Source organism: Moschus berezovskii, chromosome 9, assembly GCF_049115385.1.
Source record: "Moschus berezovskii isolate FMDL1 chromosome 9, NW_MosBer_1.0, whole genome shotgun sequence".
Lineage (NCBI taxonomy): Eukaryota > Metazoa > Chordata > Mammalia > Artiodactyla > Moschidae > Moschus > Moschus berezovskii.
Window position 1 is genome coordinate 91031889 of NC_142468.1, and position 15714 is coordinate 91047602.

Here is a 15714-nt window from a genome sequence, read left to right on the forward strand (position 1 = left end):
AGGTCCCAGAAAGGCTACATCTTAGCATTAAGGACCATGAACTAGCAGTGTTACCCACAGGAGTAAGGGCTAGACTTAAATAGACACTTGCTTCCAGAACAAGATTCAACCTTAGAGAGAAACAATATAATCTAGAACCTCTTCATTTTTTTAACCACTGTATTAACTAGTGGATATAGACACATACACATACATGCCCAATCCCTGAATGTGCAGAGGAAAAAAAAAAAAACACAAATCATCATGAGATAAAGCAATAAAAGAAGCAGACCCAGAGATGATTCATAAATTAGTTATCAGACAAAAACTTCAAAATAGCTGTACTTAGTATGTTAAATAAATTGGAGGAAAAGATGAGCAAAATTGATAAAAAGAGCACTTCAGTAGAGAATTTAAATCTAGGAATAAGAATCAAATGGGCATTCTAGAAATGCAAGTTGAAACATCTGCAGTTAAGAGCTAATTGAATAGTTACAGTATGAGTCTAGATTCAAATATAGTCTAAAATATTTAAACAAGACAGAAAGAAAAAGTATTGAAAAAGAACAAAGTATTACAGAGATTTGGATCATAGGCAAAAGGTTTAACATACGTGTATTTGGAATCCCAGAGAGGAGAGAGAGAAGACATATATGACATTTGAAGATTGATGGCTGAGATTTTCCTAATTTAATGAATGATAAAGCTCACACATTCAGAAAGCTTCATAAACACCAAGCAGGATAATAAAAGAAAACCACGCTTAAGGATACGATAGTCAAACTTCTGAAAAGTTAACTTACAAAGAAAATCTTTAAAGTGGTCAAGAAAAGCCACAGTACCTCCTGGGGAAACTATTATAATAGTTGATATCTTAACAAAAATCTATGGACACTGAAAAACAATGAAATAACATCCTTACACTGCTAAAAGGGATTCCCTAGTGGCTCAGATGGTAAAGAGTCTGCTTGCAATGCGGGAGACTTGGGTTCTATCCCTGGGTCAAGAAGATCCCCTGGAGAAGGACATGGCAACCCACTCCGGTATTCTTGTCTGGAAAATCCCATGGACAGAGGAGAATGGTGGGCTACAGTCCATAGGGTCCAAAAATAGTTGGACACGACTGAGCAACTTCACTTTCAAACTGCTAAAGGGTCAAACAAACAAAAACCACAAAAAAACTTGTCAAACTAGAATTTCATATGAAGAAAAAAAATGCTTCAAATATGAGAGTTAAAAAAATGTTCTCAGATAAATAAGAGCTGCATAGTTGTATCCCCAGCAAGCTTCCATGACCAAAAAAAAAAAAAATCAGGTTAAAAAGGAAAAGGTCCTACATCATCATACTGAGTAAATATAAGACTATTGACTAGTAACAATAATGACAAATATTTGTGGGGTTTATAACATATGTAGGAAATAAAATACATAAAATCAATAAAAATATGCGTGTGGCGATGAAGGTAAACTGTTGTAAGATTATTGCATTATCTGTGACAACAGTAGATATACTGCAATAAGAACACACTTTTAAAAAAATGCTAGGATTAACTGCTGAAAAGACTTACAGTTAAAGGGAAACAAAAAGATAAAATGGGACATCAACATACCTGATTAATAAAAAGAAGATATGAAGGGAAGAAGAAAAGAACAGATGGGGAAATTTGGAAAAAAATAGCAAGATAGTACACTTAACCCTGGCTGCAGTCCATAGGGCCACACAGAGTCAGACACAACTGAAGAGACTTAGGCAGGCAGGCAGATGTAACCCCAATTTAATTATGTCATAATGAGAGTAAGTGTAAGTGTAAAGGAACAAAACAACCAATAAAAAACAGATTGGCAGAAGATTAAAAAAAGAAAAAGACCTGGGTCTTCCCTAGTAGTCCAGGGGTTAAGAATCCACCTGCCAATGCAGGGAACATGGGTTTGATCCCTGGTCTGGGAAGATCCCACGTGGCACAGGGCATGTGCCACAACTACAAAGCCCATGCACGAGCTGCAGCTACTGAAGCCTGCATGCCTAGAGCCCACACTCAGCAACAAGAAACCACCACAACGGGGAGCCTGTGCACCAAAATGAAGAGTAACCCCTGCTCACCACAACTGGAGAAAGCCTGCGTGGAGCAATGAAACCCCAGCACTGTCAAAAATGAATGAATAAATAAATAAATTAAATCTTAAAAAAAGACCCATTAGATGCTGGTTACACGAGACATGCCAAAATGCCCAAAAGTATAAAAACACAAATAAGTTTTGTGTGAAAAGACAAACATGTCATTTCAACAACTAATCAAAGAAAGCAAGTATGATCACATTAATATTATCATATGTAATCAAATAATCAGAGAAAGTAAAATTTAAGCCAAGAAGCTATTACTTGAAATAAAGAGAAATTCCAAATTGATGAGAGTTAACAGGAAGCAATGACAACGCACCTAAGAATATAGCTATAAAATGCATAAAGCAGCAGTTGACAGAGGAAAAGGACAGACAAATCCACAATCATATTTGGAGAATTCAATACAATACAATTCCCACATGCCACGGAGTGACTAAACCTGTGTGCTACAACTACTGAACCCATGCTCTTGAGCCTGCGAGCCTAAGCTATTGAAGCCCATGTACCTAGAGCCTGTGCTCTGCAACAAGAGAAGCCACGGCAGTGAGAAGCCTGTGCACCGCTAGGAAGAGTAGGCCTGGCTCGCCGAAACCAGAGAAAGCCTGTGCTCAGTAATGAAGACCCAGCACAGCCAACAAATAAATAAATCTTAAAAAAAGAGAAAGATAATATTATGAATAACTTTATGCCACCAAATATGAATATTTAGATGAATGGACAAATTCTTTGAAACACAGTTTACCAAAATACAATCAAGAAGAAATAGAAAATCTGAATAGTCTTATATCTATTAAATAAATTGATAGCAAACCTTTCTAATAACATTTTCACAAAGTAAACTTCAAGCACAGATGATTATCACATATTTAGTGAAGAAAGGATACTAATTTACATAAATTCTTTCAGTAAATAGAGGATAAGAGAATATTCTCTAATGCATTTATGAATTCAGCATATCCTGGATATAAAACTTTACAAGGAAATTACAAAAAAGGAAATCGCAGATCAACATCTTTCAGGAACACAGGTACATATTCCTAAACAGAATTTAGCCAATGAGATCTATTCCATGGTGACAAGGATAGTTTGCCATGAGAAAATCAGGCAATGAAACTGGCGACAATAATAAGGTATAAGTAAAAACCCATATCATATTCTCAGTAGATTCAGAAAAAGCATTAAATAAAAGGGAGCATCAGTGCATAACTAAAACACATTAAACTGGCATGGCAGTTTCTTCAACCTGGTAAAGGGCATCTAAGAAACTCCCAGAGCTAACATGATACAATTATGGTGAAATGTTGAAAAAATATTGCCTTAAGTCAGAAAAAGGCAAGTATTTTCACTATAGCTACTTCTGTTTGACATTGTATTAGATGTCGTAGCCAAAAGACATAGGAATACAGATTGTAAAAGGTTGAAGTAAAACTGTCTTTACTACAGAAAATATGATAGTTTACACTGAAATCTATGGAAAAAAATACTAAAATTGAGGTGTGAATTTAAGAACATTGTATGAATATTCATGGCAACCCACTCAAGTACTCTTGCCTGAAAAATCCCACGGACGGAGGAACCTGGTGGGCTACAGCCCATGGGGTTGCAAAGAGTTGGACACAACTGAGCGACTTCTCTTTATGAACATTCTTGGTGATATGTTTTTCCACTTTCATCACTTTAAGTATACCTGGAGGAGGAAATGGCAACCCACTTCAGTATTCTTGCCTGGAGAATCCCATGGACAGAGGAGCCGGGCGGGCTATGGTCCATAGGGTCGCAAAGAGTCAGATATGACTGAAACAACTGAGCACTTTAAGTATATCATGTCACTCCCTTATGGTCTGCAGTTTCTGCTAAAAAATCAGCTGATAGCTTTAAAGGAGTTCCCTTTACTGACAAAGGTCCGTATAATCAACACTATGGTTTTTCCAGTAGTCATGTATAGATGTTAGAGTTGGACCATAAAGAAAGCTGAATGTCAAAGAATTGATGCTTTTGAACTGTGGTGTTGGAGGAGACTCTTGAGAGTCCCTTGGACAGCAAGGAGATCCAACCAGTCCATTCTAAAGGAAATCAGTCCTGAATATTCATTGGAAGGACTGATGCTGAAGCTGAAGCTCCAATACTTTGGCCACCTGATGCAAAGAGCTGACTCATTGGAAAAGACCCTGATCCTGGGAAAGATTGAAGGCAGGAGAAGAAGGGAACAACAGAGGATGAGATGGTTGGATGGCATCACCGACTCGATGGACACGAGCTTGAGCAAGCTCCGGGAGTTGGTGATGGACAGGAAAGCCTGGCGTGCTGCAATCCATGGAGTTGCAAAAAGTTGGATACGACTGAGCTACTGAACTGAACTGTATGATATATATTGCTTTTCCCTTGTTGCTTTTAATATTCTCTCTTTAACTTTTGTCATTTTGATTACAGTGTGTCATCATATAGTCCAGTATAGGACTATATGTGGTTCCTGGACGAGGTCAATTGTTTGCTTTCCCAGGTTAGGGAAGTTTTCAGCTATTATCTCTTAAAATATTTTCTCTGGCCCTTTCTCTTTCTCTTCTCCTTCTGGGACCCCTACAATGCAAATATCAGTTTGCTTGATGTTGTCCCAACGTTCTCTTAAACTTTCTTCATTTCGTTTCATTCCTTTTTCCTTTTATCTGTTTGGTGGCAGTGATTTCCACTACTCTTGTCTTCCAGCTCATTGATCCATTCTTCTGTCTAATGTAGTCTATTTATTCTTTCTAGTTTATTTTTCACTTCAGCTGGTATTCTTTAATTATGTTTGGTTATTCTTAATATTTTCGAATTCTTTGGTAAAAACCTCTAATTTCTCAATTTCTCATTCTGTGCATCCACTCTTTTGAATTCTTTGATCCTTTTTTTTTTTCTTATCATTTTTTTGTTTGTTTTTAAATTTTTTTTGGCATTACCACATGGTGCAGTGGCAAGCGGTATCTAGTTCTCTGACCAGGGATTGAACCCTGCAGTGGAAGTGTAGTCTTAACCACTGGACTGTCAGGGAAGACCCCCTGATCATCTTTATAATCATTATCCTGGACTCCTTCTCAGGTAGACTGCCTGTCTCCACATCACTTGGTTCTTCTGGGGTTTTATCTCTTCTCTTCATCTGAAACATATTCCTCTGTCACCTCATTTTATCTAAGTTGTTATTGGTATTTTAATGTATGTGGCAGGTTATGTTTCCATATCTTGGAGAAATGGCTCTCAGTAGGAGATGTCCTATGTGTCCCAAGAGTGCACTCCTCTTGTTACCCAAGGGTCGGGGCCAGCTTGTCCCAGTAATGATTGGCCTACATTAGCAGATGTGGTGTGCAGGGTGCAGGACCATAGTTTTCTTGCTGCTGGTGTCTGCCCCCTGGTGCATGAAGCTGGTCTAGAGGCTTGTTCAGGCTTCCAGGTAGGAGGGGCTGATGCCTGCCCCGATGGACAGAGCTCAGTCTGGGTGCTCTGGTTGGCAAGGCGCTGTCCAGGGGTATGTCTAGAGGTGCCTGTCTTAGGAAGTCTTTAGGCAGCCTGTCTGCTGATGCATGGGGCTGTGCCTCTGCCCAGTGTGTTGTCTGGCCTGAGGAATTGCAGCACTGAAGCCTATAGGCTGTTGGGTGGGACCAGGGCTTGATGCCAAAATGTCAGCCTCCAGGAGAGCTCATACAGATGAATGCTCCCTGAAAGGTCCATCACCAGTGTCTATGTCCCCAAGTAGGTCAGACCTACTCCCTGCTTCCCCAGGAGACTTCCAAGACCAACATGTAGGTCTGGCCCAGGTTCCCATCAAATGATGGTTTTTCCCTTGGTCTGGCGCAGTACTCTTTAAGAGTGAAGTCTATTTTCCCAAATCCTCTGGAGCTCCTGCAATCAAGCCTTACTAGCCTTCACAATCAAATGCTCTGTGGGCTCCTCTAACCATTTCTAGACCTCCATGCTGGGTCGGGGGGGCGGGTCTGACTTGGGGCTCAGAACTCTCACTCCTGTGGGAGAACTTCTGTAATATAATTATTCTCCAGTTTGTGGGTGGCCTTCCCAGGGGGTATGGGATCTGATTATATCACGTCTGCCTCTCCTACCCATCTGTTTTGTTTCTGTCTTTATGTCATTATTTGTAGAGGACCCTTTATGGCAGGTTTTCAGTCTTTTTCATCCATGGTTGTTCAGCAAATTGTTGTGATTTTGGTGTTCTCAAGAGAGGAGGTGTGCTTAGGACCTTCTACTTTACCATCTTGGTCGATCTCCTCTCCAGGTTTTTCTTAATGCAATTCCTTCACCTTCTGTTGTTTTGGTCAGGGGTCCCAGGCCTGCCGGTGCAGAGGACATGGGCTTGATCTCTGGTCTGGGAGGATTCCACATGCCATAGAGCAAGTAAGCCCATGAGCCATAACCGCTCACGCTAGAGTGCATGAGCCACAACTACCGAGACCACATGCTGCAACTACTGAGGCCCCTGCACCTAGAGCCTGTGCTCTGCAACGAGAAGCCACTGCAGTGAGAAGCCCGAGCCCCACAGTGACGGTGCAGTCGCTGACACTCGCCGGTGAGTAACAAGTGCACCCCACTTGTCGCAACCAGAGGAAGCCCTCATGCAGTAACAAAGGCCCAGGGTAACCAATACAGAAAGAAACAAAAGAAGAAGAAAAGGCCACAGCTATAAACAAGAACATTTCAAAATGGAAAAGCTCCCTTGTAAAGGCAAACATAGAATAAAAGTAGGAAATCATCCACGCACAAAGCTAGTAGGGAGGTTAAAAGACAAAAGTAGTAATATCATCTGTATCCACAATAAGCGGCTAAGGGATGCACAAAAAATAAATAGATGTAAAATATAGTATCAAAAACAGTAATCATAGGGGAGAAGAGTACAAATGCAGGGTATCCAAAATGCATTTGAAATTAAGAGACTGGCAACTTAAACACATAAAAATATAGACCTCTAAAAAATATTTCATGGTAACTGAAAAATTTAGATATACACACGAAAAAGGAATCCAAATATAGCACTAAAGATAGTCATCAAATCACAAGAGAAGAAAAGAAAGGGGAAAAGACCTACAAAAAGAAGAAACAATTCACAAAATGGCAATAATTACATATGTATCAATCATTACCTTAAATGTAAATGTATTAAATGCTTCATCCAAAAGACACAGACTGGCTGAATGGATATAAACACAAGATCCAAATATGGTTTTTCCCGTGGTCATGTATGGATGTGAGAGTTGGACTGTGAAGAAAGCTGATCGTCAAAGAATTGATGCTTTTGAACTGTGGTGCTGGAGAAGACTCTTGAGAGTCCCTTGGACTGCAAGGAGATCCAATCAGTCCATCCTAAAGGAGATCAATCCTGGGTGTTCATTGGAAGGACTGATGCTAAAGCTGAAACTCCAATACTTTGGCCACCTCATGTGACGAGTTGACTCACTGGAAAAGACTCTGATGCTGGGAAGGATTGGGGGTGGGAGGAGAAGGGGATGACAGAGAATGAGATGGCTGGATGGCATCACTGACTCGATGGACATGAGTTTGAGTGAACTCCGGGAGTTGGTGATGGACAGGGAGGCCTGGCGTGCTGTGATTTATGGGATCGCAAAGAGTTGGACATGACTGAGCAACTGAACTGAACTGAACTGAACTGAACAAGACACTCACTTCAGATCTAGAGATATACAGACTGAAAGTAAGACAATGGGAAAAGGTATTCCACACAAATGGAAATCAAAAGAAAGCTGGAGTAGCAATACATCAGACAAAATAGAGTTTAAAATAAAGATTGTTACAAGAGACAAAGAAGAGTGCTACATAATGATCAGAAGATCAATCCAAGAAAAAGCTATAACAATTGTAAATACATATGCACAGAATATAGAAACACCTCAATATGTAAGGCATTTGTTAACAGACATATATGGAAAAATTGACAGTAACACAATAAGAGTGGGGGACATTAATACCCCAGTTACAACAATGGACAGATCATGCAGACAGAAAATCAATAAGGAAACACAGGTCTTAAATGATCCATTAGACTAAATGGACTTAACTGATATTTATAGAGCATGCCATCTGAAAGCAGCAGAATACACATTTTTAGCATGCACAAAGAACATCTCCCAGGTAGATCAAATGCTGGGTTACAAAGCAAGTCTCAGTATATTTAAAAAAACTGAAATCACATCAAGCATCCTTTTCAACCACAACACTGGCTACAAGGAAAAAACTGCCAAAACTACAAACACGTGGTGACCAAACAATATGGTACTAAACAACCAATGGATCACTGAAGAAATCAAAGAGGAAATTAAAAAATACCTAGAAACACAAGAAAACAAAAACACAATGATCCAAAACTTTTGGACGTAGCAAAAGCAATTCTGAGAGAAGCTTATAGCAAAACAAGCTCACCTTAAGAAATAAGAAAAGCCTCAAATAAACAACCTAAACTTATACCTAAAGCAACTAGAGAAAGAAGAAACAAAACCTAAATTTAATAAAAGAAAAGAAATCATAAAGATTAGAACAGAAATAAATGGAATAGACACACAAAAAATAAAAAAGATCAATGAAACTAATAGCTGGTTCTTTGAAAAAATAAATAACTAGGAATAAAACTACCATGTGAGTGCTTTAGTCGTTCAGTCATGTCTGCCTTTTTCCAACCCCATGGACTGCAGCCCTCCAGGCTCCTCTGTCCGTGGCATTCTCCAGGCAAGAATACTGGAGTGGGTAGCCATTCCTTTTTCTAGGTGATATTCCTGACCCAGGGATCAGACCCAGGTTTCCTGTATTGCAGGTAGATTCTTTACCATCTGAACCACCAGGGAAGCCCAAAATTACCATGTGACCAGCAATCCCATGACTGGGCATATACCCTGAGAAAACTATAATTGAAAAAGACACATGTACCCCAGTGTTCATGACAGCACTACTTACAATAGCTAGGATAATGTAGATGCCCATCAACATGTGAATGGATAAAGAAGATGTACATATATGCAATGGAACATTACTCAGCCGTAAAAAAGAATGAATTTGAGTCAGTTCTAGTGTGGTAGATGAACCCAGAGCCTGCTATACAGAGTAAAGTAAGTCAGAAAGAGAAAAACAAATATAGTATACTAATGCATATGTGTGGAATCTAGAAAAATGGTATTGATCCTATTTGCAGGAAAGAAATGGAGATGCAGATGTAGAGAATGGACTTGTGGACATAGTGGCAGAAGGAAAGAGTGGGATGAATGGAGAAAGTAGCATTGACATATATACATTACCATGTGTAACGTAGAGAGCTGGGGAGAAGTCGTCATGTGAAACAGGAAGTCCAGCCTGGCCCTCTTTGATGACTTAGAGGGGTGGGCTGGGGCAGGGGAGGGAGGCTCAAGAGGGAGGTGATACATGTATAACTACCAACATAACATTGTAAACTGGTTTTCCTCCAATTAAAAAAAAACATTTAAACTTAAAGAATAAATAAATTGATAAGCCTTTAGCCAGACTCATCAACAGAAAAAGGAAAAGGGCCCAAATGAATCAAATTGGAAGTTAAAAAGAAGAAGTTACAATCAACATGGCAAATAGATGGGGAAACAGTGGAAACACTGGCTGACTTTATTTTTGGGGGGGTCTCCAAAATCACTGCAGACGGCAACTGCAGCCATGAAATTAAAAAACGCTTACTCCTTGAAAGAAAAGCTATGACCAACCTAGACAGCATATTAAAGAGCAGAGACATTACTTTACAAACAAAGGTCCGTCTAGTCAAGGCTATGGTTTTTCCCGTGGTCATGTATGGATGTGAGAGTTGGACTGTGAAGAAAGCTGATCGCCGAAGAATTGATGCTTTTGAACTGTGGTGCTGGAGAAGACTCTTGAGAGTCCCTTGGACTGCAAGGAGATCCAACCAGTCCATCCTAAAGGAGATCAATCCTGAGTGTTCATTGGAAGGATTGATATTGAAGCTGAAACTCCAATACTTTGGCCACCTCAAGTAAAGAGCTGACTTATTTGAAAAGACCCTGATGCTGGGAAAGATTGAAGGCAGGAGGAGAAGGGGACGACAGAGGATGAGATGGTTGGATGGCATCACCAACTCGATGGACATGAATTTGGGTAAATTCTGGGAGTTGGTGATGGACAGGGAGGCGTGGCGTGCTGCAGTCCATAGGGTCCCAAAGAGTCAGACACGATTGAGTGACTGAACTGAACAATTAACACCACAGAAATACAAAGGATCATAAGAGTCTACAATGAACAACTATATGTCAATAAAATGGACAACCTAGAAGAAATGGACAAATCCTTAGAGAGGTACAATCTTCTGAGGCTGAACCAGGAAGAAATAGAAAATATGAAAAGACCAATTACCAGTACTGAAATTGGATCAGTAATTTAAAAAGGTCTCAAAAGCAAAAGTTCAGAACCAGATGGCGTCACAGTTGACTTCTACCATACATTCAGAGAAGAGTTAACACCTATACTTCAGAGACTATTCCAAAACCTGCAGAGCAAGAAACACTTTCAAACTCATTCTGTGAAGTGACAATCACCCTGATACCAAAACAGACAAAGATATCATACACAAAAAAGGAAAAGCATAGGCCAGTATCACCAATGTTAACTTACTAATTATGATGTTTAAGTAGGAGAATGTCCTTATTTGTAATAAATACACACTAAAGAATTAGGGGGAGTTGTAGCACCAGGTTGGCCACTTATTCTAAAATGGTGAAAGAAAAATATTCTTTGTACTGTACTTGTAACTTTTGTGATTGTGCTATTTTTTTTTTAAATTACAATCATAATGATACTGAAAAGATAATACCAAGTATGGTGAGGATGTAGAGCAGCTGGGCCTGGTTAATGGTTAAACGGTACAACCACTTTGGAAAATTATGTCAGTTTCTTATAAAATTAAAGTTATATCTACTTTATGACTTAGTAATTTCACTCCTAGAAAGAGCCACTAAAGAACTTGTACTAGAATGTTCTTAGCAGATTTAGTTGACACAGTCTCCAACTGGAAATAACCCAAATATCCATCAGTAAGTGAACGGATAAGCTGTTGTTTATCTCACAATGGAGTATTATTCAGCAACATATAGGAACTGCTATTACACAGAACAAATGGTTGATTCTCCAAAAATTATGTCAAAGCCAGACCTAGATGTATTTATACTTATTATTCCATTTATATGAAGTTAAGGAACAGCTAAAACAAAACCATAGAGATTTCACACTGTTGTATAGCAATAACTAACACAACATTGTAAAGCAATTATCCTCCAGGTAAAATTTTTAAAAATCTAGAGATTGAAATTAGAATAGTTGTTGCTTTGGGGAAATAGGGATTGACTGGAAAAGGATAAGAGGGAACTTTGTGTAAATTTTTATATCTTGATTGGATGAGGGTTATCTGAATGTATGTATTTCTCAAGATTCATCAAACTATGCACTATACACATGTTATTTGTATACTTCAACTTAAAAGGCTAATTTTAAAATATTCACTAAATCATTATCAACGGTTAGCTATAACAGGGTAAGAGTCTATTTCACTTTCCACATCATGTATTTCTGAATCGTTTGGACTTTTTTCAACAAGTCTATCCTACTTATCTAAAAGAGGCACATCTAAAATCTAAAAGTAAATATATATAATTATATAAAAGTAAGGATTTGTCCAAAGGGTACTCAAGCAACTAGTTGTTATGGGGGAAAATTAAGTTAGATCTTCTCCTTTTAAAATATAAAGTTCAGGTAAGTCAAAGAGTTATGTATAAAACCAAACCATAATTTTAAATCAAGCCATAAATAATAGAAAATAGAAGTTAATACTTATTTGACTTCTGAATGGCAGATAAATTATTTAATATTAAAAACAATGTTGGGAACTCTTAAAGGAATAGATTTCTGCTACATAAAAATATGGCTATATAATATAAACAGAATTATATGCAACAGAAATTGGGAGGACTCATAAAAAACATTTGACAGACTTATAGGCAAAGTGTATGAATTCTAGAAGGGAAGGAAGAATGGAGGGAAGGAGAAAAAAAAGGAGAAAGGAAAGTCAGAAAAAAGAAGGAAAGGAAAGGAGAGCTAAAGGGAGGAGAGAGGGGAGAAGCCAACGGAAATCAGGACAGAAAGAAAGGAAGTGGGGGGTGGTGGAGAGAACAGAAATAGCTAATCAACAAGTGAATAAGAAATAAACATGAAATTTTACCTTTCAAATTAGCACACATTATTGGTACATTATAGTATCTGATGGCAGTCACAGAGTGGCACGAGGAATACTTGGTCACTGCCTGTAGGAGTGTAAATTACATTTCTGGAAACCACTCTCGCAATGTGTATCCATAATCTTTAATATGTTTCTGTTCTTTGAATCAGAAATATCTCTTTTTGGAATCTGTCTAAGGGAGGTGTAATCAAAGAAGTCGTTCTTTTCAGGATTATTCATAATAGCCAAAATAATTAAAATGTAAAACATTATGGAACTAATTCGTTAAGTCACGTGATATCTGATGCTTATTCCACCATTAAATGGTGCTTACAATGAGTTTTGAATGTCACTTTTTAAAAAATGTTCATGATAAATTAAGAATAGCAAGCCAGGACTCCGGTTTGGCTCCGAAACAGAAATTCCCCGTTGGTGAAAAACAAAAAACAATAAACACGGTCTCTCTAGACACATCACATTTCCCTACCTTCGTTATATTTTAAATATTTCAAAGGTTAAATGGTACCATTGTCCCAATATACAGGTGTCTTATTCTGGGTTTGTTCAGGAAAACAAGCCACTCTACGTACGTCTGTGGATAAAAGGGGCTTAATATAGCTTTAGGGGCTTACAGGATTGTTGGCAGAGCGGAGGGAGCGGAATTCGGGGCAGCTGCTGCGAAGGTAGAAGTGGATGTGGAAGGTGTCACAGCCTGAAGTAAGTGGTTAGCTCTTGAGAGCTTGCTGGGAAGCCTCGGTCACTCTCACATCTGTGCAGCGTCTGGCTTTCGCCACCTCTGGAGAATGATAGATTCCCTTTCCTTTCTGCTTTCCAGATTTCCCCCGAATTCCCTTCGTGCAAACGCCAACCTGGAAGCGGAGGTAGGGGAGAGTTGGGGGAGGGGGTATTCTGGGAAATGTAGTTCCCCGCTGCTCTGCATTGCGGAGGACGGGTGGGAGTGATGCCGGTTGCTGAAACAGTCTAGCCCGCGCCGCGCGCAAGGTCTGAGAATCATCGCCGTATTTTCCTGTTGGTCAGGAGACTACAGGTGTTAGGGCTGAATAGAAAAGTAATCTGGTTTACAGATATCAGAGGTAGTACTACATTTTTATTATTGAAATAGTCTTTTCCCACGTGTGGCATTCCCAGTTTATTTTATTACAAATTTGCAAAGCAAAGCAAAACAAACCATATAACTTAAACCCAGTTATACAACCTTTTTAGAAAGTTTAAAAAATGACAACATTAAAAAACTTCACCTGAAACCTTCACACATTGGCAAGAATGTAAAATTGTGCATCCACTGTGGGAAGTCTGACAGTTCCTCAGTAAGTTAAACAATGGAGTTGCATTGTAGTTTATCAATTCCACTCCCAGGTATATTCTCAATAAAAATGTTAAATGTGTGTTCACATAAAACCTTGTACACGAACGTTCATAGCAGCATTATTCCTCTTTTTTTAATTGAGGTATAGTTGATTTTGGATATGGAAATGGCAACCCACTCCAGTATTCTTGCCTGGGAAATCCCAAGGACAGAGGAGCCTGGTGGGCTACAGTCCATGGGATCGCAAAGAGTCGAACAGGACTCAAGTGACTAAGTATGCATGGATCCGTAGTTGATGTACAATATTATATGTTTCAGGTGTACAACGTGATTCACAATTTTTAAAGGTTATTTATTACAAAATATTAGCTATTTATATCATTACAGCTTTTAAAAAATTTATTTATTTAGCTGCACATTGTGCAGCTTGTGAGATCTTGGTTCCCTGACCAGGGATCAATCCTGAAAGTCCTAGGTTAGGTGAAAGTCCTAACCATTGGGCAGCCAGGGAATTCGCTAGCTTTTTTATTTTATACATAGTAGTTTGTTCCTCTTAATCCCCTACTGGCATCTTGCCCTCCCTGATTCCCTGTCTCCCAACAGTAACCACTAGTTTATTCTTTATATCTGTGAGTCTGTTTCTTTTTTGTTATATTCACTGGTTTGTTTTATTTTTTAAGATTCCACATATAAGTGCTGCTGCTGCTGCTGCTAAGTCACTTCAGTCGTGTCCGACTCTGTGTGACCCCATAGACGGAAGCCCACCAGGCTCCCCAGTCCCTGGGATTCTCCAGGCAAGAACACTGGAGTGGGCTGCCATTTCCTTCTCCAGTGTGTGAAAGTGAAAAGTGAAAGTGAAGTCGCTCAGTCGTGTCCGACTCTTAGTGACCCCATGGACTGCAGCCCACCAGGCTCAACCATCCATGGGATTTTCTAGGCAAGTGTACTGGAGTGGCTTGCCATTGCCTTCTCCGCATATAAGTGCTATCATATGGCATTTATCTTTCTGTATTTGACTTATTTCACTTAGCATAATACCCTCTAAATCCATTCATATTGTTTTAAGTGGCAAAGTTTAATTCTTTTTATGGCTTAGTAGTATTCCATTTATACTTACTACATCTTCTCTATTCATCTGCTGGTGGACACTTAGGTTGTTTCCATATTTTGCCAATTGTGAACATTGGGCTGCATGTATCTTTTGAAATTAGTGGTTTTTGTGGCTGTATAGCCAGGAGTGGATTTGCTGGGTCATAAGCTGAAACTGCAATACTTTGGCCACCTCATGCGACAGGTTGACTCACTGGAAAAGACTCTGATGCTGGGAAAGGTTGGAGGCGGGAGGTGAAGAGGACGACAGAGAATGAGATGGCTGGATGGCATCACCGACTCTGTGGACATGAGTTTGAGTGAACTCCGGGAGTTGGTGATGGACAGGGAGGCCTGGCGTGCTGTGATTCATGGGGTCGCGGAGAGTCGGACACGACTGAGCGACTGAACTGAACTGAACAGTAGAGTAGTTCTATTTTTAGTTTTTGAGAAAACTCCCTATTCTTTTCCCACAGTGGCTATATAGACTTACATTCCTACCGATAGTGTGTGAGGGCTCCCTTTTCTCCACATCCTCCCAACATTTGTTGTTTGTGTTCTTTGATGATAGCCATTTTGACAGATATGAGGTGAAATCTCCTTGTGGTTTTAACTTGAATTTCCCTGATTATTAGTGATGTTGAGCACCTTTTCATGTACTTGTTGGCTATCTGTATATCTTATTTGAAAAAATGTCTATTCAAGTCTTCTGCCCATTTTTTAAACTTTTTTTTGGTTGTTGTTTGATGGTGAGCTCTATGAACTGTTTATATATTTCAGATATTAACCCCTTGTTGGTCTTATTATTTACAAGTATTTTCTCCTATTCAGTAGGTTGTCTTTTAATTTTGTTGATGGTTTCCTTTGCTGTGGAAAAACTTTTATGTTTAAATAGGCTCCATTTTAAAAGTTTTGCTTTTATTTCCCTTGCTTTAGGAGACACATAAAAAAATATTGCTACAGTGT

General features: G+C 39.1%; 1 protein-coding gene across 11 annotated transcripts in view; it reads left to right on the top strand.

The window, feature by feature from the left end:
- The window catches only part of LOC129562889 (U3 small nucleolar RNA-associated protein 14 homolog A-like), a 142688-nt gene that overhangs the window by 18020 nt on the left and 108954 nt on the right, over positions 1–15714 (top strand). For 2 of the 11 annotated variants that reach the window (XR_016038280.1, XM_055436368.2), the window contains exon 2: positions 13168–13213. The exons of 6 other annotated variants lie outside the window; for them this stretch is intronic. The gene's annotated coding sequence lies outside the window, so the exon portion shown is untranslated. Of the gene's footprint in view, positions 1–6070; positions 6654–13167; positions 13214–15714 lie in introns of those variants that run through there. 3 more of the 11 variants (XM_088839943.1, XM_088839944.1, XM_088839945.1) reach the window with 3 other exon arrangements.